Consider the following 26,722-nt stretch of genomic DNA (forward strand, 5'->3'; position numbering starts at 1 on the left):
GACACTGTGGCTTTGATGATGTCTGAACTGCAGCAATCTCTACAGGAAAAGGACAATACGATGTAGGCTTGTATACATGCATCGATCCTGCTTTCATTTGTTTCAAACAAGGTTTAAAAGAAAGTCAACTATGGGTTTGGCAATTCGAATTCTTGTTTTCCCCATACTAACGGTCACTTCATCCCTCACACTCACAGTACCTAAAAAGCAACCACTGAAGAAATGAAGAAAAAAAGGAAACAAAAAAAATGCATGGTTTGGTTCCAAATTACTTTCTTTTTCTATTTTCATTATTCTATACATCTACGTAATTTCATAAGATTAATCTTTGGAATGAAAATCAATTATTCGAAGTTCTTCTCAGTGGAGATTTATTTATCGAATCTGTATGACCCTTCTCATCTACATCAACTATTTCATTAAACTTTTCTTCTTCTATCCTTGTTTAATTATTTGAATGACTGTAAATCTAGTAGTTTCATGGTTTATTACCTCACGGGGAATCTTGAAAGCAATTTAAAATATATTTCATCAAAGCCCAACTGCAGAAATGATCGATTTTCTATACTTTGGCTATTTGATAAGCAAATGATGAAGATCTTGAAAAAGAAGTGGCACTCTTCACCCACCATGGCCTTATTAAAAAAAGTGAAATCGATGATAATGCTATAGATTTGGCATGGTTGATAAGCGTACTCAAACCTATGATTGAATTATCACTTTCAAAATCAAAATTATAACTTATGGAACGAGGAGTTAGGCATCTATACGCCACTATGAATGTTTCTATCGATTTGTCTATGGTGGCATTTAATTATATGCTGTTATATATATTTTATATTGACTTAGTTTTCGGTGACATAAAATGATACGCTGCAGATGCACCGCTATAGATTTATGGTGGCGAAAATAAATGTGGCTATATATAGACCTTTAGGCTATGTTTGGTTTGAAGGAAAAGTTAAGGAAATGAAAGAAAAGGTAGGGAAACCTATATGATGTTTATAAAGGTTTCCTTACCTTTTCCTAACTTTTCCTTCAAGCGAAACACAGCCTTATTGTTGTGCTTGAATGATTTATTTAGTTGTACTTGGTTGATGTCTCCCGTCAATTTGCATATGCATACCATTTTGTAATGAAATTTAAGTGATAAAACCATAAAGAATAGTGTTAGAAACGATGCCTTGCATACAAAGAAACATGAAAGTAGATTGAGTAGATCCAATAGTTCATAAAATGAGAGAAATTGGGTGGTGCATTTTCATCCACACTCCAATAGGATAGGTTTTTGCACCATGGATAAAAATGTGTGTACTCATCCATACCACACCTTAATGGGTGTCCTGAAAGGTGTGACACATTTCTGTCCACAACTTGTGTTTGATTCCATGCATCTCAACTACAAAATGTGAGATTATCTATGTCATTAATTAGTAAAATATAATACTTTATTTTTTAGTAATATATATATATATATATATAATAGAATAAACATTAATAAATTACAAAAGAATCAATAGTTAATAAAAATATTATTAATAAAATTTAATAACAAATAATGATATTAATATTAATTAAACAAGTAATAATAATTAAAAAATAATTATTAACATTAATAAAAATAGTATTAATGTTTAGTGATTAATAAAATAATGTTAACAATAATTAACAATATTAATAATAATATTTATAATATTTGATAATAATTAATAATCTTGTTACTAATTACTAATTCACAATGATTAATAATATTAATAAAAATAATATTCAAAACTTATTAATTAATAAAAATATTATTAATAATATTACTAATATTATTTTATGGAGTTATTAACAATTTTACATTACTATTATTTATTTATGTAAAATAACATGGTTTTCAAAACCGGATGGTCGGACCGGAAAAGCTGGGAATCAGTTAGGTGACTGGTTCCATTTTTTACAAAAACTGGATTTTGGCCAAAAAAACATTGATTTGGTCAGCAAACTGCTGACTCAGGCCGTTGAACCATTCGAATCGTTCTGGGTCAGTTTTAAAATTCTTGTAAAATAATAAATAATAAAATATATATTTATCAAATTAAATGCTATTACTTTTTCTATGGTTTTCAAAACTAGACCGGATCAGACAGTCGGATCAGAAAAATTGGGAACCGGTTAGGTGACCGATTCCATTTTTTGCCAAAACCAGATTTTGGCCAAAAAAATGTTGATTTGGTCAGCAAACCGTTGACCTGGGCAGTTGAACCGTTTGAATTATTTGAACCATTCAACAGTTTTGAGAGTTTTTATTTTTATTTTTTCTGTCAAAATGGGTTGACTGTTTGACCCAGGAATCAGACCCCTGACCGGTTCGCTCTTCGAGTCGGTTTTAGAAACCTTGTAAAATAATAAATAATAAAATATACATTTATCCAATTAAATGTTATTACTTTTTCCATGGTTTTTAAAATTGGACCGGATTGGACGATCAGATCGGAAAAATTGAGAATTGGTCAAGTGTCCATTTTTCGCCAAAATCGGATTTTGGCAAAAAAATGTTGATTTGGTTAGCAAACCATTGACCAGTTGAACCATTCGAATCATTCAAACCATTCAATGGTTTTGATAGTTTTTTATTTTTTATTTTTTCTGTCAAAACGGGTCGACTGTTCGACCCAGGAATCGGACCCCTGACCGGTTCGCTCTTCAAGTCGGTTTTAGAAACCTTGTAAAATAATAAATAATAAAATATACATTTATCCAATTAAATGTTATTACTTTTTCCATGGTTTTCAAAATTGGACCGGATTGGACGATCAGATCGGAAAAATCGAGAATTGGTCAAGTGCCCATTTTTTGCCAAAACCGGATTTTAGCCAAAAAATGTTGATTTGGTTAGCAAACCATTGACCCGTTGAACCATTCGAACAATTCAAAATGTTCAACACTTTTGACCATTTTTTATTATTTTTATTTTTCTATCAGAATGGGCTAATCATTCGGTTCGAACAGCCGGACCATTTGACCCGGGAACTAGACCCCTAACCAGTTCATTCTCCGGGTTTGTTTTAAAAACCTTAACTCTTTCATGCAAATTCAAATAGCATGATATATGCAATGGTAAATATTAGATGCGAAGTATGGGATAACTCCTCATCCCATACAACAAGGTAGTGTGGTTTAATCCACGAGATAAACCCGTGGATGATAAATTGGCCTATGGTGTGGACCAATCCACGAGATAGTGTGGATTGGTCCACACCATGAACCAGAACAAAAGTCAATATATCGTGGAATTTCCATGAAACCGAACACCACCTTGATTGAAGTGCCTCATGTGCATAGAAAATCATATACAACACCAATTGTTAGAAGTGATCTATTTACAAGTTAAAAGGGCTGAAGAACTAGGAGTAAATGACAACTTAGCAAAAGTGCTAAGAAATGATTTAGGGGGTGTTCTTTAGTGTGGATGAGAAATTGAGTGGTGTATTCTCAATACACCATGCTACAACATAATAGATGTTCTACACTTGGGACAAAAATAGGTAGCTTGAACCACACCACACCCATATAGGTGTTTTGCAGGATGTGGTAGTAGTTCAGGCCACACTCTATGTTTTTATTTCATGTATCTCAAATACATAATGTGAGATAATCTATGACATTGAGTAAGAGCAACATTTTTTTTTTGCTTTTTAAGAAAAATACAAATTAATTTAACATTTAATCAATTTAACCATAGTTAATAAAAATTTAATGGATGTATTCAAAAATTGATAATGATTAAAAATTTAAAAATAATATAAAAAAATAATATTCTACTTTTAATACTAAATAATAACAATTATATTGGTAAGATAAATATTATTAATTAGATACAAGACAAATAATTCAAAAAAATATTATATGAATTAATATACATGTGAAATAAGAAGAGAAGCTTGTGGTTTGGTTAGAACAACACCCCCACCATATTGATGTGGCTGATATTTTTGGGTGTGATGTAATCCACACCATGAGATAGTTGGTTTTAAACCACACCCCATCGTAACTGGACACATTAAAGAGGTGTGGTGTAGTTTGAAACCCAATATTTCATGGATTGACAACAATACCGAACATCACATTAAATACGCATAATTTGACAATGGATATGGCTGCGAAAATGAACAAAATGGAGGAATGAAACATGGTTCATGTAGCCAATCCAATATAGTTTGGAGAAGGCTTAAATGATGATGATGATATTAGGGAGAAAGACGGTTCAGCCCAAGGTCAAAATTTATAGGCACAAAGTACTGTTGGGGTAGGTGCCAACTCAGAATTGATGCCAATTCACAGGCGGGCATTGGTGCATAGAGTGTGAATTGTTAACATTTTGAATGTTTATAGTTCTGCAGTGGAAATCAGAAATCTTCATTGAGCCTGTCCTTACTTCTCCGATGATATTATCATCATCTTCCTATGACATTTGGTAGAGTCAATGCATGTGAGGAAAAACTAACACCAATACTTATCCTAAATTGCATAACCTAACAACCACCACCCACCGAATTTTTGTACTTTGGGTTCAAAATAAACCCCAAAATTAATTTAGCACAACAGGAATCACTGAAACTTTATCCTATGAAAATTGCGGGAAGTTATAAAATTGTCAAATTAAAATTAAAGAGTTAAGAAAAGAGTAATTTCTAATAATTCTCTGTGGTGGTGGTACTAGACTATGTGTGCAGACAGACCAAAGGGGTCATTTGGTAGCAATGAATATGCCCCTTAATTTTTAATGAATTGCTTTTGCTTAGCATTGAATATTCCTTGGGGGCTGTTGGTAGCAGAAGATTAAGGAAGTAACAGAGTAGTGTAGTAGAGTTTTCTTAGTAGAGAAGAATTGAAGTTTTGGCAGTTACTTTTGGAAGAAACTAGAAAGAGCACTGAGGAACTTATAGGGTAAATGCCAGAGAGCTCTGTTTGGAAAAGTGGTAGAGGACAGGAAGATGAAGCTTACGGAGTGTTGCAGCAGGTATGGAACTTCTGGAATGATACCAGGTATGAAATTAAGTGGTTGGAGAATGAGCTGTTGTCGATAGTGTTTAAGAAAGGGAAGGACCTAGAGAGATTCCTGGAGCAGGAGCCATGGCTAGTAAATGGATACCCCTCTTGCTACGGAGGTGGGAACCGAATTAGTCCCTAGATAGTTTAGTCTTTCATGAGATGGACATTGCTAATAGGATTCTAAAGACCTCAGTAGAGAAAAGGTGTTGGTATTGGGGGGGGGGGGCAAGAATGGTTTCGATTCTTGGAGAACCAATCAGCATAGAAAAGGGTGAGCAAGGGGAGGAGGATGACCGAGGTAGTGAAGAACCTCTTTGGGAATGATACTTCAGGATCTGAGTTTGGTTGGATGTGAGGAGGTCATTAGCTATAGGCAACTTTGAGATTAAGGAGAATGGTGAAAAAAAATCTGGTACAATTTCCAGTATGAATAGCTCCCAAAGTTCTACTATAGGTGTGGTATCATAGGTCATGAGGAAAACAACTACAGAAGGATCTCAAATTTACAAGCTTTGGAGATCCTAACCAATCGGATGGCAAATCAAAACTTAAGGTCGGAACTAGGGAACTTAAACTTTGGACCTTCCCTTAGGGCTTCACCAGATAAAAGTGATTTTAAGTTTATAAACTCTTCTGCTAGAGAAGAAGATTTAAGGGCTGAAGCAGGTGGAAAGGAGAAAGGAAGTCATGCTTCGATGAAAGAGAAGAGGGATTAGGAGCGCAGGAGGCTCTAATGAATGAAGATCCTTCGCCCATGAATAGACTGAGCAGAGATGTTGTTGTCGATGAGGTTGGCTCGTGCAGGCGGAGGTTGTTCCTAGAAGCAATGGACTTGAATCCTTGCATGTGTGGCTTACTCCCGCTGGAGGGTACATTTAGGCTGATCATCTTGCCAGAGAAGAAGTGCAGGTAGGTGGATGCGGTTGATGATGATGGTATGGACTCAGAATCGATGCATGCAAACGAAAGGAGCTCGAGGTTGGAGGTGATGTGGACAGGGACACAACAGGTAGGTGACATTAGTTAGCATCAACGGATTGAGTTGGTGGGGTGTATTGGCATAGAAGTTGGCGAAGTGGTAGGTGTTAAGTCGAGGGGGGATGAGACAGGTGGAGTTAAGCTATTGAAGAAAAAAAAAAGAGAGAGAAAGGGAAATGGGTCTTAAGAGACTAATTGGCAGGGTTTGAGGGGCCTATCTACTGTTTCCAAAGAAAAAGGAAGAATGAAAGGGTGGTTATTCGGGAGCTAAATGAATCAAACCCGAAGCAAGAGGACCAGGTCCTTCCTATGATGAAAAAAATGAGAAACAATCAAGGTGGAGACCAGATCCGGTAAGGACAGTCCTAGGAGGAACAAAGGACGATAGAGGATTAGATGGAGGAATCGGATTGCAACATTAATGATTTACTGGCTGATAACATAGATGATTTTGTTGGAGAAAGCGGTACTGGTGCTAGAATAGAAGAAGATGATCTAGAAATGACAGAGATGGATCATGATAGAGCATCAGACTTCAAAAAGAACCTAATGGAGCTTCGATCTGAAGAGGTAAGGCATCTAACCCCTTCTGATAGTAAAGTCGTGTTTTCCTGTAAAGTAGGGACCCTAGAGACTGAACCAAACTTGCTCCTAATTCCTTGTTGGAAAAAAAAGGAGCATGTTGAAGAGGGTTAAAAAGAGAGGAAAATGCTAGAAAAAAGATTAAAAATAAATTATAATCCAAGAGAAATCAAAATTTCTATGGAAAAATTAGCAAGAATTTTTTTGAGGTGGAAAAATAAAGACAGAAAAATTTTAAAAAGTAAGGAAAAAATAATTGGTAATCTGGTATTGGTGTAACTTTGATTGTTTTTCCATGGATGTTGACAATAGAAAAAAGAAAACAAAAGAAAAGATTCTGTTTGAACTGGGTTTTCTGAAAGCTATTGTTAGTGAGTCTTTGTTTACTATTTCCAATAAGTGGGTTGGGGGTTCTGTCCCAAAAATAGACCCCAAGTAATAAATGAGACTACTAAGTTGGAATTGTCAGGGTTTGGGGTCAGCCTTAACAATTCTGGTTTTGAGAGAGGCCCGGATTAAGTTAGAAGTCGATTGTGTTTTCCTTATGGAAACAAAAACTTCTCTTTTGAATTGTAAGAAAAAAACTAAAATGTTTTAATGACTGGAACTATTGGGGTGTTGATTCAATTGGTCTGAGTGGTGGGTTAGAACTTTTTTGGAAAAAAGACATTGATGCAAGGATTTGCTATGCAGATAAAAACTTAATTAATGTCTATTTTTTGGATAATCAAAGAGGTTTGTGGCACTACTCTTTCATTTATGGGGAGAAAATAAAGCAAATAGGATGCTTTTTTGCAAAAAATGGAAGAGGGTGGCTGACCTAGTTAGGGGTCCTTGGACTTGTCTGGAGGATATGAACTTTATACTGCACAGTCATGAGAAAGAAGGGGGAATGATATTGAGTGAATGTTTACAAAAATATAGATCATTCTTATAGGAGTGTGGTTTGAAAGAGAGTTGTTGTGAAGGCCTTTTCTTTATTTGGTCAAATAGGAAATAACAAAATGGCTTAATAAGAGCAAGATTGGATATGGTTATTTGCATTGGCCATTGGTTTACCACCTTCAACAATTATCTAGTCCTTGGGGTCTGACCACTTTCCAATTCTATTGGATATTGATGTTAGAAGAAGTGGGAGAAGGAAACTGTTTAGGTTCAAAGAAATTTGGATAGACCATGAGGATTTCCTAAATATCTTAGAAAGTTCTTGGAAAGGTGTGAACTCTGATTCCAGTCATTTCAATCTAGGCAACAAACGCAAAAAGCTGAAGGAAAGCCTAAAAATATGGAATAAGGATAAATTTGGAAATGTCCAACAAAGAATTATGGACTTGAAGACTCAGTTGGATAGTGAATTTAAGAGAAGAGGTCAAAATTTCAATGCTGCCAAAGTCAAAACTCAAGAAGTTGAGCTAGTTGTCCGGCTTAAGAGAGAAGGAATTATGTGGCAACAAAAATCATGAGTGAATTGGTTGAGTTGTGGAGATAAGAATACAAGGTTTTTTCATTCAATTGCATATGGAAGAGGTAGCAAAAATAGAATCCTTTTTATCAAGAAAACTAATGGAAAGGTGGAATCTACAGAAGAGGGGGTTGTGCAGAAAATTGAGAACCATTTCCAACAAAGCTTCAAGACCTCACACCCAAGAATCCATGATAGTTTATTGAGTTGTGTGATGCCTAAGTTGAACTAGATGGACGGAGATTTGCTAGAATCAGACATAACTGGTGATGAGATAAATAATGCTTTATTTCAAATGGCCCCAAGGAAAGCACCAAACCTAGTTGGATTTCCAACTTTGTTCTTCCAAATGTATTGGGGAATTGTAGGAGAGGATATTGTGAAGGCAGTTAATTTTTTTTTTTTTTTTGCTACAGGTAGAATTTTAAGAGAGTTTAATGAAACCCACATTACACTGATACCAAAAGTAAAGAATCCGAAAAACCCTTCTCAATTTAGACCTATTAGCTTATGCAACATAATGTATAAGATCATAGCAAAGGTCTTGGTGAACCGAGTTAAACCACATCTAGGGAATTTGATTAGTGAAAAACAGAGTGCATTTACTCTACGTAGGTGCACTCAAGATAACATTCTAGTTGCCCATAAAATTATTGATTTTATGAGAGAAACAAGGGGTAAAACTCCTTGGATGGCTCTAAATTTAGACATGAGTAAGGGTTATGATAGAATTGAGTGGCATTTTCTAGAAAAAAGTGCTTCTCCAATTAGGATTTGGGCCCAAATGGGTGAACTAGGTAATGCAATGTGTCTCCACAATCTCTTATAGAGTGATAATTAATGGAAGGCCAGGATCAAATTTTTTTCCTAAAAGAGGGTTGAGACAGGGGGATCCTCTCTCCCCTTACCTATTTTTGTTTTGTTCAGAAGTCCTTTCTGCTAATCTGTTAGAGCTAGTGCACCAAAAGAAAATTTCAGGTATTTCCATCACTAAGAATTACCCAATTGTCTTTCATCTATGTTTTGCAGATGATAGTTACATATTCACTAAGGCAAACCTACAAGAAGGGAAGGCTCTCTTGGACGCTATTAAGGTGTATGAAGAAAGCTCTAGTCAATAGGTAAATTTCTCAAAGTCTATTTTTTTTTTCAGTAGGAATTTACACCCCAAAATTCAAAGAATCTTGGCCACATTTATGAAAATGAGGAGGGTGCATACTCCCTCTTTTTACCTGGGGCTACCTACTCAAGTTGAGAAATCCAAAAGGGCCCTGTTTAATTTTCTAATTGAAAAAGTAGGGAAGCTTCTATCCAAGTGGCATGATTCTATGCTCTCTCAGGTAGGGGAGGAAGTTTTGATCAAGGCTATAAACAATGCCATTCCAAATTACACCATCTCTTGCTTTTTACTATCCAAGGGTGTTTGTAAGTAGTTGAAAAGCATCCAAACAAAATTCTGGTGAGGGGGGGGGGGGGATCCCAGGGATCCAGAAAAACCCATTGGGTTTGCTGGGAGAGACTTAGTAGGAATAAACTAGCGGGTGGTTTGGACTTTAGGGACCCCTATCTCTTCAACTTGGCTTTTCTATCCAAGCAAGTTTGGAGAATTTTCAAGGAAGAATAGAACTTGTGGGTTAAGGTGATAACAACCAAATATATTAAAAAGATATGATTGCTTTTTTTTTTGGATGGGAGTAACTTGAGCTCCTTTAAACAATGGCTTTCTTTTTGGCTTACCAGGTGCTCAACTGATAAAAGTGTTAAAAATGATATGAATGCTTTTTTTTTTTCTTGACTATGTGGATTATTTAGAAAAGCAGGAATTTGAAAGTTTTTGAAAATATTAATCCAAACCCAAGCTCCAATCTTTCTATTTTATATAGGATGTGGAGAGAGAGACAGAGGATTTTCCAAGTTGGATTGCAAGGTTCTTCTCGCAGCAACACGACAATGAATTAAGGGCAGTTGTTTTTTGGAAAGCGCCAAGGCCAAGAATTTTTAAAAATGAATGTTGATGGTAGCTTTTTGTGCCCAGGACGCTAAGGTTTTGGGGCTGTCATAAGGGATTCAACTGGGATTGTGTTAGCAGCTGTTTTTGGAAAGTCTACTAAGGCATCTCCGATACAAGCAGAAGCTCTAGCCAATGTAAGGAGCTTGGAAGTGCTGAACAGATAGATATAAGGATAAGTCCATTCTTGTGGAATTAGACAGCTTATCCTTAGTCCAAGCTTTGAATGCCAAGAAGGTTGACTTGGCTTTGGACGCAAGTTTTTTGTGCATGGATATTCTTATGTCTATAGTTGGACTTTCTACTCACTTTGTGCATGTTGGTAGATGTGGAAATATAGTAGCCCAGTGGCTAGAAGAGGTCTGACGGAGTTTGGGTTCTTCTTAGAGGATCCGCCTGAGTGGATCCAACTTTTAGCTAACCAAGACTTGGTTAAAACTTAATTTTTTTTTTCTTTTTTTTTTAAAGTTTGTTGTTTGTTCTGTGTCGCTTTTTAATCAAAAAAAAGAAAAAAGAAAAAAAAGAAAAGTAAAGAAAAGAAAAGAAAAAGAAAAAGAAAAAGAGCATAACTCTTAACTCTTAACTCGGAGCTATTTTCTTCTTTAATTTTTAAACTCTACACAAAATTGACAAATGGTTCCCATGTCTTGTCTCCATAATGCTCTAAACTTAATTATTTAAATATTGAGTTAGTTAAATTAATTATTCAATTATATATTTATTTAAACATAAATGATATAAAAGCATTTTTTTTTTACTTTTTTACTTTCCTCAAAACTATTTTGCTTTTCAGCAATTAGAGTTTAGTGTTACCAAACGATACCTATGTCTGTTAAAATAAGGTGCTCGCTTTGAAGGGCTTTCACTTTGCTGGTTTTGTCTTTGCAAGGTGGGGTTCATCCAGAGAGGCCAAAGTATTGTTATCCAAATCCACCATAGAACCAAGATAAATATCCTAATTTGTCATTTTATTTTTTATTTAAATTTTCTATCCACAATTTTAATCTTTGTCATTGGAGAAGAAGAACTTAACTACTTTAACCGTATGAGAACCAATATTTTCTCTGGAATTGTTGGGTTAATAAAGTTTAAATGAAAGGCAAACAATAAAAGGGCAACTTTGAAATTTAAAAAGCTTTAAACAACAAGTGAGAATGTTTTACAAAGTTAACTGGTGGAACACTAATAAAGGGGATCTTTGTCGCAAATGAAAATATAAGGGATATTTGTCACTGACCCCATACTCGGGGTATCTTTCTAATTTACCCAATACTATAAATTGTTTAATGATTATTGTGGTGAATTACTAAATTCATAACCTAGACAATACGGTTCAATTTCATATGAAATGTTTTCCAATTCATCTTGATAGGTAATATGTTATGGTTAATTATGCATCATTTTACATGATTTTTTTTTTTGCAATTTTTTTTTAATGGTTTGACATAATCTTTTTAATCTCTGCTATTTGTTGCTTCTTTTTTTTTTTTCCATTCTAGTTATTATCGTAAATTATACAAATAATATTGGTGATTCTGTTAAATATTTAATCTGCCAAAAACTCTAAAAACTTTGTGATTGTCAATTACAGAATTAATTTTAAGAAAATAGGTGGTGCCAAACATGCATCATTGAGACTCTGAAAAGCAAGAATTATGATCATTTGCCAAACGCCTAGCTTTTTCCTAGAATCAGGAAAAACAAGAATTGTATTCATTATTTTTTGGATAATTCAAGAATTAGAATTATAGAGAATTGATGCCAAACAAGTCCTAAACCTGTAAACTCTTACTAAGGGTGTCAATGGATCGGTTTGGAATTGAATCCCGTCCAGTCCAAAATCAATTTGGATGGATTGAACAGACCAACAAGACATATTGAATTGGACCAATTCGGTCTAAAATATTTATTGTATTGGATTGGACCTGGTCTGTCCATAATAAATTCATATTGGATTGGTATGGATTAAGCTAATATCTGGTCCATTGATATAAGATAAAAATATAGGTGTCAATGGACCAAGTTTGGTTTGAAACCAATGTAAATCAAAATAAATTTTAACAGACTGGATGGTTCAGACATTAAATTAGACCGGTCCAAAATGGTCTAAAATATTCATTGGACTGAATTAGACTTGATCCATTTATAATGGATTCACATCGGACTGGATCAGATTGGACCAAATCCAGTGATCCAGTCCAATTGACACCCATAACTCTTACCAACAATACTATTATTATTTTTTTGAAAGCCAACAACAACATTATAAAGAAAAAATGTCAGATTATATGCCACTAACAATTTGATTATGGCATTTCACTGATAATGTAGATTTAAATAAATCTGTATTTAAACATGCAGCAGGATTGTGGAAGGGCAGTCTCTGAACACTGTAACATTTGGGCTTGTGCCATCTGGGTGAGGTGAGGTTGCCGGGCTCGACCCAAGGCCCCACTGAACTAAAACCATAAATCATTTATTTTCTTGATACTGGCAGCATTTTGAAAGAAAACTTGTTTGGACCATTGGCTTATTAATGTTACCTTCTCTGTACACTATCATCAGTTCTAAGTTCTCATAAGTCACAACTCAAAAGCAGTGCAGTTGATAAGCTACCAAACCTTTTTTTTTTAAGAGTAAAAACAATTAAAAATTACAGAAAACCTTAAATATCTATCAGCTAGAGTACACAAGTGCAGATTGACAAAATGAGAGCTATCAAACTGAAGAAATCATTCACCTCTGTATGGATAAACTATCTACCCTAGCTAGAGAAGCCTAGAAGAGGAGCACAGAACCCACACTCAGTAAAAGCTATTAACTAGTAGAGTATAGGAAACAACAAGGCTCCATCATCAACTAATATTTTAAATTAGAATTATGTATTAATATATACAAAAGATGGGCATGATATTTTTATATGATTAATTAATTAAAATAAATAAATATTGAGTTAATATTCCCTTCCCTCCAACTTTCGAGGTGTGTTTCTGACAGTTACACTAGCTTTTCATTACATAATAATTTATAGAAACATCTTAATTTTGGCTGGACCCTCCTGAGACACTCTGAGAGACGAGAGGGAGGATTTGTTCTTTCATGGGACGCTGAGTGCCTGAGTCGCTGACACACTTCTCAGCCCGTGGTCCCGCGTGTCCTCGTCCACTGGAAAAAGAGAGAACAAGGGGGCCCATACCCACGACCCATGGGCTAACGTCATCAGCCTCGGAGGCCCCAAGAATTGCAGAGTGAGAGAGAGAGAGAGAGAGGCCGTACAGATGAGGGCTTACGCATGCGAAGGACTGTGTCAAAGTACTGACACGTGACGGTCACGGGACGTCATGACTTTGGTTTGTTCACGAGCAGCGGCAGCAGCCAGCCAGCATCATTCATTCATTCCCCCTCTTGCTTTGCTTTTCTGATCACACAACGCATGTCGGGCAGGAGTCATCTAAGCGAACAGAAGCTTGGATTAATGGAGGGCAATCCCAGGGCTTGAAAATAAGGACAATTTGCCTGCCAACAAAACAGTTCCAACTCTCTACTAACGTCATCTTACACATATGTGAGTTTCACTTTTTGGATAGGTATCAAATGGGTAGAGGGTTGGAACGTATTTTATTGGCAGAAAATCTCAAATCCAATTTGCCGACATGCCCTTTTCACTCTACACACAGTAACCGTTCAGTTGTCTTGTTTGATGATTGAGTATTGTTGTGGTTGTGGCCTTGTGCGTCATCAACCCTAAACCTAACCCTAGCTATATATATAATCTGTGTTTGCCCGGGGTTAGTGATGATGAACCTTTAGTCTCCGTTTGCTTAAAAAACATAAAACCTAAAATGGGCCAAATTTTTTTCGGGCTGAAATAATTGAATTATAAGTCTTTATATTTCTTTATAGTACTGTTTTTCCTAATCAAGGGTAAGCTTACTAAACCACTTTAATCTTTTTTTTTTTTTTTTCGGTTAAGGTTCTAAGAGAATTGAATGTATACAAGTGTTGTTGGTTGATAGATATATTTAAGCTTTTAACCAGATTGGGTTGTCCTAAGAAATTAAAGAAAATCTTTGACGTGCAGCAGGGAGATACAGTAAACAGGTCAGAGAGAGAGAGTGAGGACAGGAAACTTGATGGGCGGATGGAACCATTAATGAATCAATATTTCTACTAAATATTGCTACATTCCTCAAGTCCACAGTTTCATAGTTTTGTGAGCTCACCTGTTTAGATGTAGAGTACTGGAGTGGAGTGACTGAGCAGAGCAGACGTGTGGCACTATTGTAATTAAATATATTTCCCTGCCCACATTTGTTTCTCCGATGAGCTCAGAGAGAGAGAGAGAGAGGTTGCTAGTTGCTGATGGAAAGTGGTGGTGGTGGGGTTGGTATGCTGGAGAGAAGTGGGTGCGTGTAGGTTTCCTTTTTCCGGCAGCCTCTGACGTGGTTGCCGAGAGGGAAGATAATGGTAATGGCGTCATACTCTCTAGCAGGTAGACCTATTTGGCCACGTGTCTCCAGCTCTTTGAAAGCACATCTGATCTGACACTGCATGCAAAACCCGTGAAAATAACGGAACGGCAGACCAGCTCAGGATTTTTGTTGGGAGACCCCAACGGTCGAAGCTAGCTAGCTCTCTCTCTCATCTCCACCTTCTTCTCCTTAGCTTCTTCTGACATATGCCGCAGCGGCAGCGGCAGCAGCAGCTTGCTGGGCCTTACTTCTTTGATCCATTTTCTTATCTGGCCTGCTGGAAGAAGGCGGAATTAATTGGAGTTTGGAGGTGGGGAGCATGTGATTCTAATGATCAGCAACTGAGAAGTGAGAAGAGCCCCAAATAAAGCCTGCTCCCAATGTTGGCCCTTGCCTAGTAAATTCCCAGTTTCATTATGACTCTCCCCCAGAGGGGAGAGGAGAGAGAGAGAGAGAGAGGACTGTCTGTGTTGGTTTCATCTCTCCACCTCCCACTGACGTACTGATCAAACCATAGAATGGTCCATGATGAAGATGCAAGCCTTGCCCATTTGGCCTATATGTGATTAATTAACAACTGCTAAGTAGGAATATCACATAATAGGAGTCTACTTGATCCATGCTTACACTCAAATTGATACAAGATTGTTAGGAATTTAAGGTACTATATTATATATTATTAAGTTAACCACTTATCAGACTACTTTTGTTGCACCATCACATGCTTGCTTCCCTAATTAGGGTTTAGGGGCTAGATTACATGCTTGTCAGCATTCTCATCAAAAGAAACATGTAAGGCAATGTTTTAATTAGTACATTAATTTATTAATTATAGTCACACCAAGTCTCTAACAAATAACAATTCCTCGTTCTTGTGCAACCAGACCACTGATTAAGGTCAAAGGAAAAGCATCATACTACTCGTGAATTACCATTTTATAAGCTGCACGCAACCCTAGAGCTTCAATCTCAGGGGATACAAGGAGAACGTAGGAGTGACTTACAATCAATCCCTGCGGCTGGTCACAGGAGAGAGAGAGAGAGAGAGAGAGTAACACGCATGCATAGTGACAAAAGAGTTGAATCATAGTGACTAGACTATCAAGTATCAATGTTGTCGTGGAAGATGAGACAGTATGAGTCTCACGGAAAGATCGGATTTCGTCTGCTAGTTTTACGTTTGTAAGTCAAGGTCAATCCCTCGTTTTTGACAATGGACCCCCTCCCATGAACCCACTGCCATACATAACTGACTTTGATTGAGTACTTTCTGTGGGGGTTGCGACGATGCTGCCGGGATTGGATTGAATAAACGCAGACTCTAATTTTTTTCAGCCCAGATTTCGTATAGTGCGATTAAATTTTGAAGTCTGTGAATGGGGATGAGGATAGAGGTGGTTCCATCAACCTCGGTGGAGTCTAGTACTACAGCTACCCTACCAAAATGACTCCATGTGTGTCCGTTTTGATCATTTCAATTCCTGGGCGTTGAGCATTTTTGAGAGCTTTGCAGCTTTTCAAAATTGTAGATACTACTTGTCATGACATCATTTGATTCATTTCATGGAAGGAGTATAAATACAAATAGGTAGAGTGCAAAACCTTGTATTTGTACTCCTGAGCCTTAGAAACATTTGAAATGTCTATGATGTGATTTTAACTTTGTTATTTTTGTCTTTATTAATGCACATATCTTTTCCATGGTTTCCAGTATTTTTCTTTGGAAATATCTTCACATTATTTTGAGCGAACACAATTCCAGAAAAATGTTTAATTTATTGCCATGTAGTTGTTAATTTGTTAAGGGTTAGAATTAACATGACTGACGGACAAGGCATTCACCACGTGGCCAGAAAGTCATGCTGTTAAAATTGGAAAGTAGTTTGGTCAAAATAAAAAAAGGAAAAAAAAGCAGCCCATCAAACAGGCCTTGAGCTAGCTAGACAAGTTAAGCAGCAAAGAGAGATATACGTAACCAATTGGTAATGGCAGTTTTAATGGTGGTCCAGATGGGTTCCATCGATCTGAGAATAAAAAAGAGAATTATTTAAATTGCTATATATTCACTTTTCCCTAGGAATTATTTTGTATTTTTTGTTTATTCTTGTAAGACAAACAAGCTAGGTGAGACACGTGAAGTAACATTGGATATGTAAGAACTGGGCTCAATCAAGACTCTAATGTCTCAGAAACAAACCTGGGCTCTTAAGAAAAGGCTGGCTTCCTTTGGCAGGGAATGACTAGCTACTGGGCTGACCCGGCAACCAGTTCGGCTCTTCTGGCCCACTACCGTAACTGTTACCAACAATTACCTTAATTAACTGAATAGTGTAGGAAACATGTTCCTAATTGAATATATCCAGATAGAATCCTTGAAGACCGAGGCTTTAATAATTGATGTCTCACTTGTTGGACCAGCAGCCTATGTGTGGTATAAGGCCATATCAAATATTTCATGTTGAGGGTGGAATAATTTTTCTTTCGCGTAAGTAGGGGTGTCAATTGGCAGTCCAATGTCAGTCCATTATGTATCAGGTTCAATCCAATTTTGGATCGACTCAATTCAATGTCTGAACCGTTTAATCTGTCCAAATTTGTTTTAATTTAGATTAGTTTCAACTTAAATTAATTTTAATTAATACTTATATTCTTTATCTTATAACAAATGGACCAGATATTGGACCAGGTCCAATCCGATCAAATAAATATTTTAGACTGGATTGGTTCAATCCAATGTTTTGTTGGTCCATCTAACACATAAAGGGCAGTATTAAAGAACAAAAACCTATTCCGGAACCTCACCTAACCTATCTAATAATAAAGGATTATTCAAGAAAACATCCATTGAATGGATGACAGCAGATTGAACAATCTTCTCTACAGAATTATATTAATGATATGGTATTCTATACAAAAAATGAGTTATATTAACGGTATATTACTATCTTAATCTAGATTATGGTCCGATTAGGTTGAAATATGACAGCACGCTATATTGGTCAAGTTCAGTTAGTGTTCCATGTTCTTTTTTGTTGGAATGTTTTTTTACGATTTTGAAGGAGAGTGGACCAACGTTGATCAGAACCATATGCAGACCTCAATGCGGGTAAGAAGGCTTATATGCATACCTCTATTTAATTTAGACCATGGGTTGGACTCAGTTTTGACTTTTTTCAAAATTTTAATGGGCCCGGTTCAAAGCCCAAACTCGATACAGTGTAAATTCAAGTCCAAAGCCCGGCTCGTGAACAGATCTAATCTAGTCTGAGCTAAGCGGATTGGCGGACACATGGTTTGAGAAATTCTGACTTATATAATAGTAGCAAATCATTGAATTCCTTTGACCTTTTTCTGCAATGAGCAATTTGACCTTACAAAATGGTAAACATCAAATTGAAAACTTTCAATTATGAGGTGTGGTAAAACTCAAACTCTGACTAAATACATAAAGGTTGAAAAGGTATCCAAGAATACCCAAAAGGTGAACTCTAAGATACACATTTTGGTTAAACTCAGGAAACACATTGATACGATGATATAGTAGAGTGACTTAGGATATGTAAATGAAATTCTTATAGAAGTCACAAAAATATTAATAATGCTAAATCTAGAGTTTAATTGAATATAAATAAAATGTAAAAACATGATACTTATTTTAATAATTTATGTTAAATATGAAGTAAGGGGCCATTGTTTGGTGTAATGGTATAAGAGTGGCTACTTTGTGAACTAAGGTCTAATTACATTTTATATATATGAAGCTAGTTTACAATTATAAGACTGGCTACTTTTAATATATATTTTTTATTTTAGCTTTTATTTTTATGAATGGAAAAGACAAATTAAAATTTGAGGCAAAAAAGGGTTTTGTTTTGACAAAAATAATGGACCAGGGCACCTTTGGCATTATGGAGCATGCATATATTGAAAATTTATCCAAAATAAAAAAAAAACATATTCCCGACCTATAAATAAGACATATGGTATCTGGAAGTTTTAATACATTTTTTTAATGTACAAACTATGATTCAATAACCAGGTCAAATGGGTCAATGGTTTAACTGTAAAGGTCAGCAAGTTTCTGATCAAGTGATTAAGTCAATATTTTTTTTTTACTGATTTGTGGGTCTTAGGAAAACACTACTTCAAAAAGGGATGCATATATCACAAAAAATTCCAAACTGAGCGCGAAGTTAATTATCACCTCTAGAAGCACAAAAAATTCTGAACTGAGCGCAAAGTTAATTATAGCCTCTAGAAGTATTCTGGCCCAAACCTAGACCAAACCCAAGGTGAAGCCCCCAACCTAGGCCCAACCCGTACTGAAATTTAATGCACTTGGGTTGGCTTGGGTTTGGGCCAGGCTTAAGTTGTTTAATCATCCCACACTAAATTTTGGCATAAATGCATGATGTATGCATAGGGATGGATTTGAGCCGATCCGAGTTAAATAGTACCAAGTTCGAGCTCGGTTCGAGCAAGAACCTTGAGCTCAAGCTCGGCTCGAGTCAAAAGTTCATAAGCTCGAGCTCGGCTCGTTTTAAATTTTATAAAAATATTTATTATATATTTTATAAATATTTTATAAAAAATAAAAATTATATAAAAAATATTCTATATTTAAAATTTAATAATTATAATATTTTATTATATATATATATATTATTTTCTATAATTTTATTATATATATATATATATATATATATTCGAGCTGGCTCGCGAGCCTCACGAGCCGAGCTCTAGTAGGTACGAGCTCGGCTCGTTTATTAATCGAGCCACTGAATTAGGCTCGAGCTCGGATGAAACCGAGCCAAGCTGAGCTTTTCTCGAGCCAAACTCGAACTCGAGCAGCTCGTGAAAAGCTCGGCTCGTTGCCACCCCTATGTATGCATGTATACAATATGTATGCAAATATATGCTTATATATACATGCATGTATATATTAGGATTGGACTTGAGTTATAACAAGGTCAAGTCATGTTTGAACATGACTCATGCTACCTAAGGCCGAGATAGGCTTAAGCCTAACCCAAAAAATAAAAAAGACCAAACTTTTAGGCCTAGACCCTTCTAAACACTGAAAATCCAAGCCCAACCTATTTAAAATTGTGGGTTGGGCAAGTCCGGGCTTACCTTGGGCGCTTATGCCTGCCCAAGTTGCACCCTTAATTGAAATTATTGAATTTTATCTAATTTTTTTAATAGGGTTTTATGCTATAGGATATAGTGATTTGTGACTAGGATTGTCTGTAACAAAAAAAAAAAAAAAAATTAATTTAGTGATGGTCTTTATGTCTATGGAAACATTCACGAAACCGTCACTAGTATTTTTTAAATTAGTGAATATCATATGTAAAATGTTACTGATTGTGAAGATATAGTGATGATCTTAAGTTTTATAATGAAACTCACTAATAAATGTAACTAAAAAATTCTAATATTAGTGATGGATACACTGTAGTGCCACTAGATATATAGATATGGGTATGTTAGTAAAACTAAAGCTTTATTATTTGGGTATGTTTGGCTTGAAGGAAATGGTAGGAAAAGAAAGGTAAATGTAAGAAAATTTATACAAGATTTGTAAAGTTGCTGGAACCTGTTATTTGTAATTTCTGTTCTTATGTTTAGTTTAATGATTTTTCATCTATCAAAAAAAAAAAAAAAAAGAAAGAAAAAACTACGTAAATCTAAATCTCTATCTTCTCTTGTAGTGGCCACGTCAACCACACTACTACTTGATCCTAGCTATAAAAAAACTAGAGAGTACAAGGGATTTTCAGTCTTCTGGTCGCTAGCCTGAGATGCCGAGGCTTTCTCCCTTCTCTTATTTTCTCCTCATGCTGTTGGTTTTGGCCTCAGGTTTGCTCTTTCAACCTCTGTTAATTTCTCTTTGTTAGAGAACGGAATCTATTCAGGGATCTCATCCAACAGTTTAAACTTTTAGGTTGAATAGTTCCATACGATTATATGAGTGAATCTGTACTTATCTACATTTAAAGCCCAATTGATTTTTGCATAAGAGAGTCTGTCTGAATAGGCTTTTATTCTCTAACACTCTTTAGAGTTATTTCAAAATAGTCTAGTTAATTAAGTGGCCACACACCACAAGCATGCATATATATGATATATCAACACTGAGTTAATAAACTAACCAGGATTAATTACGATTGAACACACAGTAGATGAGATGATGGTGTTGGTGCCCCAAGCAGAAGCAAAACTGTGCACTGTAGTAATCTTGCATGTGAACTGTAGAGGAGAAGAGATCTGCAAGAAGAAATGCTTAGAGAGGTACAATGGAACTGGGTCGTGCGAGCGATGGGATTTCCTTCAATGTGTGTGCCGCTACCACAGTAGTGGTCGTTGCAGAAGCTGCTGAATTAATTAGTGTGTGCATGCGCATGAACTTGTACCTCCATTGGTCATCAATAGGACATTAGCAATATAAGATTGTAAATTTCTAATGCGCTATACATTTTTATTAAGAAAGCAGTCAAACACGACTTTATCTCTACTATTTCTTTTTTACAAAATTTATTATTCTTATGCCTCAATTATTCTCGTGGGTTCGTTTTAGCACACAGCAATCCAATATATAGTTTAAGCTAAGCAGATCGAACACGTTTCTGTTGGTTTGTCCAACACTAGGGATTATTCTTTTTATAACCCTCAACAGCTTGTCAGCTTAAAGCTGACTTGGGAACTTTGCTTTCCAATCTTTCTTTTAATTTATTTTAATTTTAATGAAAAATAATAAAGTTTTTATTGGACAAAAATATAGCACAAAACTTTCAGGCTGAAAAATTCTATCCATTTTATCAACAGCCTCAGAGTAATTAATGAAGCAAATTAAAGTGACGTTAAGGCAGTTTAAGAGTATAAATACAAATATGTAGAGTGTAAAATCTTATATTTTATACTTGCATATTTGTATTTATAGTTTTATACTCCTTCCAAATTGAGTCTAATTAAATGACGACTTTGAAATGGGTTCAGATTGTTGCCAAGTCTGGATAACTCAGGCTCAGCAGCTATGACCACTGGCCTGAGATACCTATATAAGGGTGTCATATTGCACCATGTTTTTAATTTTTGGGTGTAATTTTGCATCGATTCAATACTATATTCAGTCATGTCCTTGCCATACACTTTAGATATTTCACATGGATTTACAGCAAGAGTGAACGAGTAATAACTTAGGCAAATAGTAATTAGTCGGGTTGTGGCCTTGGCCTATCAAAGCCAAACCAATACCCTGAACTATATTTGTATGTGAAAATTGAGGCTCAAATCCAACGTGTTGAAGTCAAAGAAAGGAAGTCTTGGTGAAATGGGGTCTCTCCACCCTACCTCTCTCCGAGGATCAATTTTGATGGTTAAATCAGAACTTTCAATTAATGGTGCATAAAGAGAAGAGTTGATCTTATGAAGATAGGAACTGAAGATTGAGCTGCTAGAGATCTAGTAGAGTGAGTGCCTCGCATGGATAGGAAATTTCGAGAAAATCAAATGTATATGTTTGAGATGGGATTGCAACAACAACAATCATGAATTATCTTGCATATAATTAAGGTGAAAACTTCCTGGGTAGCTAGATCATTGATTCTTTAGGAAATCTTTTAGACCTTTAAAAAGAGTTGGGAGAGGTCAGGTTCCCTAGACATAAGTAGGGGTGAATCAATATTCGGCTAGCAAGGAAATAAGCAGTGCAATGCAACTCACATGGGCCCAAGTTAACATTTTACAATGCTTCAGGCAGGGTCCATTCAAATATTCACAAAAGCCCGACTCAAGTTGCAACCCTAATGATAATTAGGCTCAGTTCCAAGAACATCTGGGCTTGGTCCCGAAGGCCATTCTGGGACAATATTAGGGGAGAAAGAAAAAGTGGAAAAGGAAAAAAGAAAAAAAAACACAAATAATGTATAAAATCCTAGGATTAGACCCAATAAGTGATAAAATGAGAGAGTAGACTAAGATGGTTTGGTTATATATATATGCATAGAAGACCACCAACAAATCCAGTTACAAGTGGAAGGGCTAGAAGAGATAGGGGTAAAGACAAAAAAGGACATGGGTACGTATAAATAGTAAGAAACGATGCACTAATAATTTAGCGGTGGATATGGTTTCAAATAGGATGAATTAGTGAAATAGGATTCATGTAGCTGATCCCATATATATAGTTTATAGTTGAGATATAGTGATGATGATGATGAAAATTATAGAGTCAAGGTATGTAATTAGTCAATCAAACCCGTAAAATTTAATCTCTAGTGATATTAAATTTCATAAATTTATAGAAAAATCTCAACATAAACTAGAATGAAACATGGAAAGGGACAAACATGCTTATTTGTTATCCCTCCAAACCATTTTTGTTAATGCTGTTGGCCTTGTTTTCATCTCACAAGTACGTGATATAATTTGAAGGGAGAAGGAAAGGACATAAATAAAGTTGAAAGAGCCTATTCAGGCCACTTTAAAACTTTACTCCAGGTAGAGGGGAAGCACGAAAGCATTTGATTCTCTTGACTGTGTAAGAAACTGACCAACAATGATCGAAGAGCCATACCTTTCAATTAGTAACTCATTATCACCTTCCACCTCATTATTGGTATGTATGCTGATGGAACGCAATCCGGTCGGTCTTAGCTGTCAACGAACTCGCCTTTGAGTTGGAGCGTCGGGGAGCCTGAAACGGGAAAAATGAGAGAACTCTGGGGGGAACCCGGTGTGATAACTCTGAAGCTCAAGTCAGTAATCTCTCAAAGGCAAAGTGTAGACCAGATGGCACAAAGTTCACATACCTTGTTCGTTGGGGGCAGGGGGCTCTTATAATCACTTCGCACATTCGCTCCGAGACCCTTGTCAGGTCGGGTATGATTACCCTTACATCTGTCAGGTCGGCCGTCGTCCTTTCTGCTGGGACAGAACCGTCACTGCCTAACCGTCTCTCCAACTAGAGATGGCGGTGTCAGGTGGCGGTGGCAGGTGGCCATTTAGAGTGCGGCCGTCAAGCGTCAAATCCTAAGCCAGTCAGGTGCGGCACCCTTGGGAACGGACTTCCTCAGTGTCAGGCATAGTACGGTTTGTTTGGTTTTGGTGCCCTGAAGGTGTGGAGTGGTGAGCGAGGCGAAGTCTTGAGTTCGGAGGTATGTATAGGGCAGGTCAGTTCGGCGAGGTGTATCTCGAGCTGTTACTAGGTAGGTCAGTTCGGCGAGGTATGTCCCGAACTGTTGCAAGGTAGGCTAGTGGATTACTTTCCGGTTTGGGGCAAGGGTGAGTTCGGTCCATTGGTTTCTCCTCTTGGTGAAAACGCCTTAGGCTTGCTTTTGTGCCGAGCTGTTGCTTTTGCCACGTGTCGCATAACTGTGAGGTCGGGCCAAATCATCCTTCATCAATTGCTCCCTACTCCTCGCGCCAAGGGTCTTACCCTGGTGCGGGGAGTTTTGCAAGGTGGTAAGTGGATTTGTCCCATCCTTCGGATCTTGATTGCGCGAGTTGCATTTGCCAGGGTTCTTCGGTTCTGAGAAGGCGGGAAACGTGCCTACTGCTCATGAATGTTGATGGTCGTGACAACGCGTGTTTTAAATTTCAAAAATTCGTGCCACTGGGACGTGACAGTGGGTCATTTAAATTTGAAGAAAGCGCGCCTCTGTCGTTTTGAAGAGACGTGTGCTGGCGGTTTTTGTCAGTTGCAGGGGGACGTGCGGCGCGGTTAGTTTCAGAAAGACATGCGCCGGCGTGACGTCGATTTCAAAAGACGTGCACTGATGTTTTGCTCTTTTCGGAAAGACGTGCGCCAATCACGTCTTGACCTCAGGGGACGTGCTGTTAGCGTGAATGTGGGCCGCCGGATCGTCTTTGATCTGCACGGTTGGTTCTTGGTTACTGTAGCTATAAATAGTGGGGGACCCCAGTCGATTTGTCACTACTGCGGTTTGCCTATTGAGTTCGCGTCCAACTTTTCAGCTCGCGTCCAAGTTTTTCAGCTCGCATCTAGGCTGGTTACTTAGCCTCCAAGGTTTTTCGGCTTGTTCCCATCTCCGGAGCCTTCAAAACTTTCTTCCGGTGAGTACCTTCCTGAATCCACCTATTTTCCTCGATGTCTAGCTTTGATAGCTCAGACAACTCTTCAAGTAGGACTGGTGTAAGTTCTACAAACCGAGTTGTATCCCCCAACTACCTTAGTGATCCCGAGGTGGAACTTGAGGATGACTATGGACCCGTAGGCCGAGCAGCTTCGGGCAGTTTGGCATCTACCTCTCGCCAAGGTCGGATGCTAGATAGGTTTGGTCCCTCAACCATGACGCCCGAGGGGCTCCAATCTATACTCATGTCTTACAATATGCCTAGGGGGTATACATATTTCATTCCCTCGGGTAGTTTTCCTTGGGAACACGGTCCTGACGAGATCGTGATTTTTCGAGAGCAGCTCGCCGCGGGGCTGCGACTGCCTTTCCACCCCCTTTTAGTCAAAATCATAAACCACTTCGGCGTTACCATTGGCCAGCTTCACCCGAACTCTATTCGGAACCTAGTGGGGACAGTCTCCCTTTTCTGCGAGCAGAATTTCCCTTTAGACTTAGAGATATTCTCCTCCATCTTGATGCTTAAGAGACAAACGAGTTCTCTTCCTGGGGGAAGATGGGTGTGTTACCTTTCTCCTTGCCCAGGCTTTAAGCTTCTGCACGATCTTCCTAATAAGGTCCCGGCATGGAAGCGGGACTACTTCGGCATGCGAAGTGCGCAAAGATGGCCCTTTCAGACCGGGTGGGGTGAGGCCGCTCCTGATTCTGGTGTCACTCTCGACAAAGAGACGGTGAAGGGTCTCCGGCAATGGGCACGACAAGGTTTAAAGTGTCATGAGTACTTGACGGAGGCCAAGCTTATTACGGCCGGCCTGAGTTCGGGTAGGTTTCTAGTTCTGTGATTTCTTGCTTGCTTTTTTCCTTCATTTTTTCTGATGTCGAACTCGGTTCTACAGTTGTGATGGATGCGGAGAGAACTCGTGGGGGCGTTTATTCTAGGGCATGAAGAGGAGGAAGCGGGTCGCCAAGCGAACTCGTACCGAGCTGCCCCCGGATGAGGAGCCTCAAGTTCCAGGCCACACGTCGGAGGATCTACCGTGGGAGCCTGAGGTGACTCCGCCGATGTATGAAACTACCGGGGCGCCTTACGTTGAGACTACTCATACGGGTGCTCCTACATACTCCAGTGCTCCTGCTCACTCTGGGTCCGCTCATACGCGAGCTGGGCCCTCGGGCTCGGGAGCTCAAGGGGAGTTCAGGAGCGTGTTGACGCCGAACTATGCTCTTCAGAAGAGTAGGGAGGCTACTTTCCCTGAGGAGATCACAGCGTGGACCGATCTTCCTTTGAATCAGGTCGCCTGCCGCGCCGTAACACATGCTATGGTGGTAAGTCAGATTTCGTCTGCCTTCACTTTCTATCGCTTTTGCTTCCATTGCTCACTTGTTTCTTTTGGTAGGTGAATTCTTCAACTTCTTGATAGATGGAACCCTTTCTGCAGAATGCAATGTGGCCAAGACTGTGCAGCGCCAGACAGCCAAATACGTCATAATAGACGAACGATTATACTGACGGTCCTACATGCTCCCCTACTTGCGTTGCCTGCGACCTACCGAAACCAAGTTCGTACTCCGCGACACTCATGAAGGCCTGTGCGGCGGACACTTGGGGGGCAGAGCACTTGCCCAAAAAGCACTTCGACAAGGATACTACTGGCCAACGATGAAGGCAGAAGCTGTCGAGCTCATCAGAAAATGTGACAAGTGTTAGAAACACGCCAATATCCACCATTAGTCTGCTTCCGACCTCAAATACCTCTCCAGCCCGTGGCCCTTTGCACAATGGGGCATCGACATCCTGGGGCCATTCCCGCCAGCAACAGGTGGAAGAAAATTCTTAGTTGTTGCAGTAGATTACTTCACGAAGTGGATATAAGTCGAACCTCTGGCAATTGTTACGGCCTGAAACATACAAAACTTCTTTTGGAAGAACATAATATGTCGTTTCGGGTTACCTCGTATACTAATTTTTGACAACGACAAGTAGTTCGAGGATATCAAGTTCCAAGAGTGGTGTTAGAACATGGGGATTCGGCAAAACTTCACATCAGTTGCGCACCCGCAGGCAAATGGTCAGACGAAAGTAATG

General features: G+C 37.8%; 1 long non-coding RNA gene across 1 annotated transcript; it reads left to right on the forward strand.

The window, feature by feature from the left end:
• Positions 1–20,282: 20,282 nt before the first annotated feature.
• LOC148848076 (uncharacterized) lies at positions 20,283–21,096 on the forward strand. The gene is made up of 2 exons (XR_016101497.1): positions 20,283–20,401; positions 20,722–21,096. It is a non-coding gene; the product is annotated as an uncharacterized LOC148848076 (long non-coding RNA).
• Positions 21,097–26,722: the final 5,626 nt, after the last annotated feature.

The sequence above is a fragment of the Nelumbo lutea genome, chromosome 6, assembly GCF_056320005.1.
Source record: "Nelumbo lutea isolate HS-2025 chromosome 6, American lotus-T2T, whole genome shotgun sequence".
NCBI lineage: Eukaryota > Viridiplantae > Streptophyta > Magnoliopsida > Proteales > Nelumbonaceae > Nelumbo > Nelumbo lutea.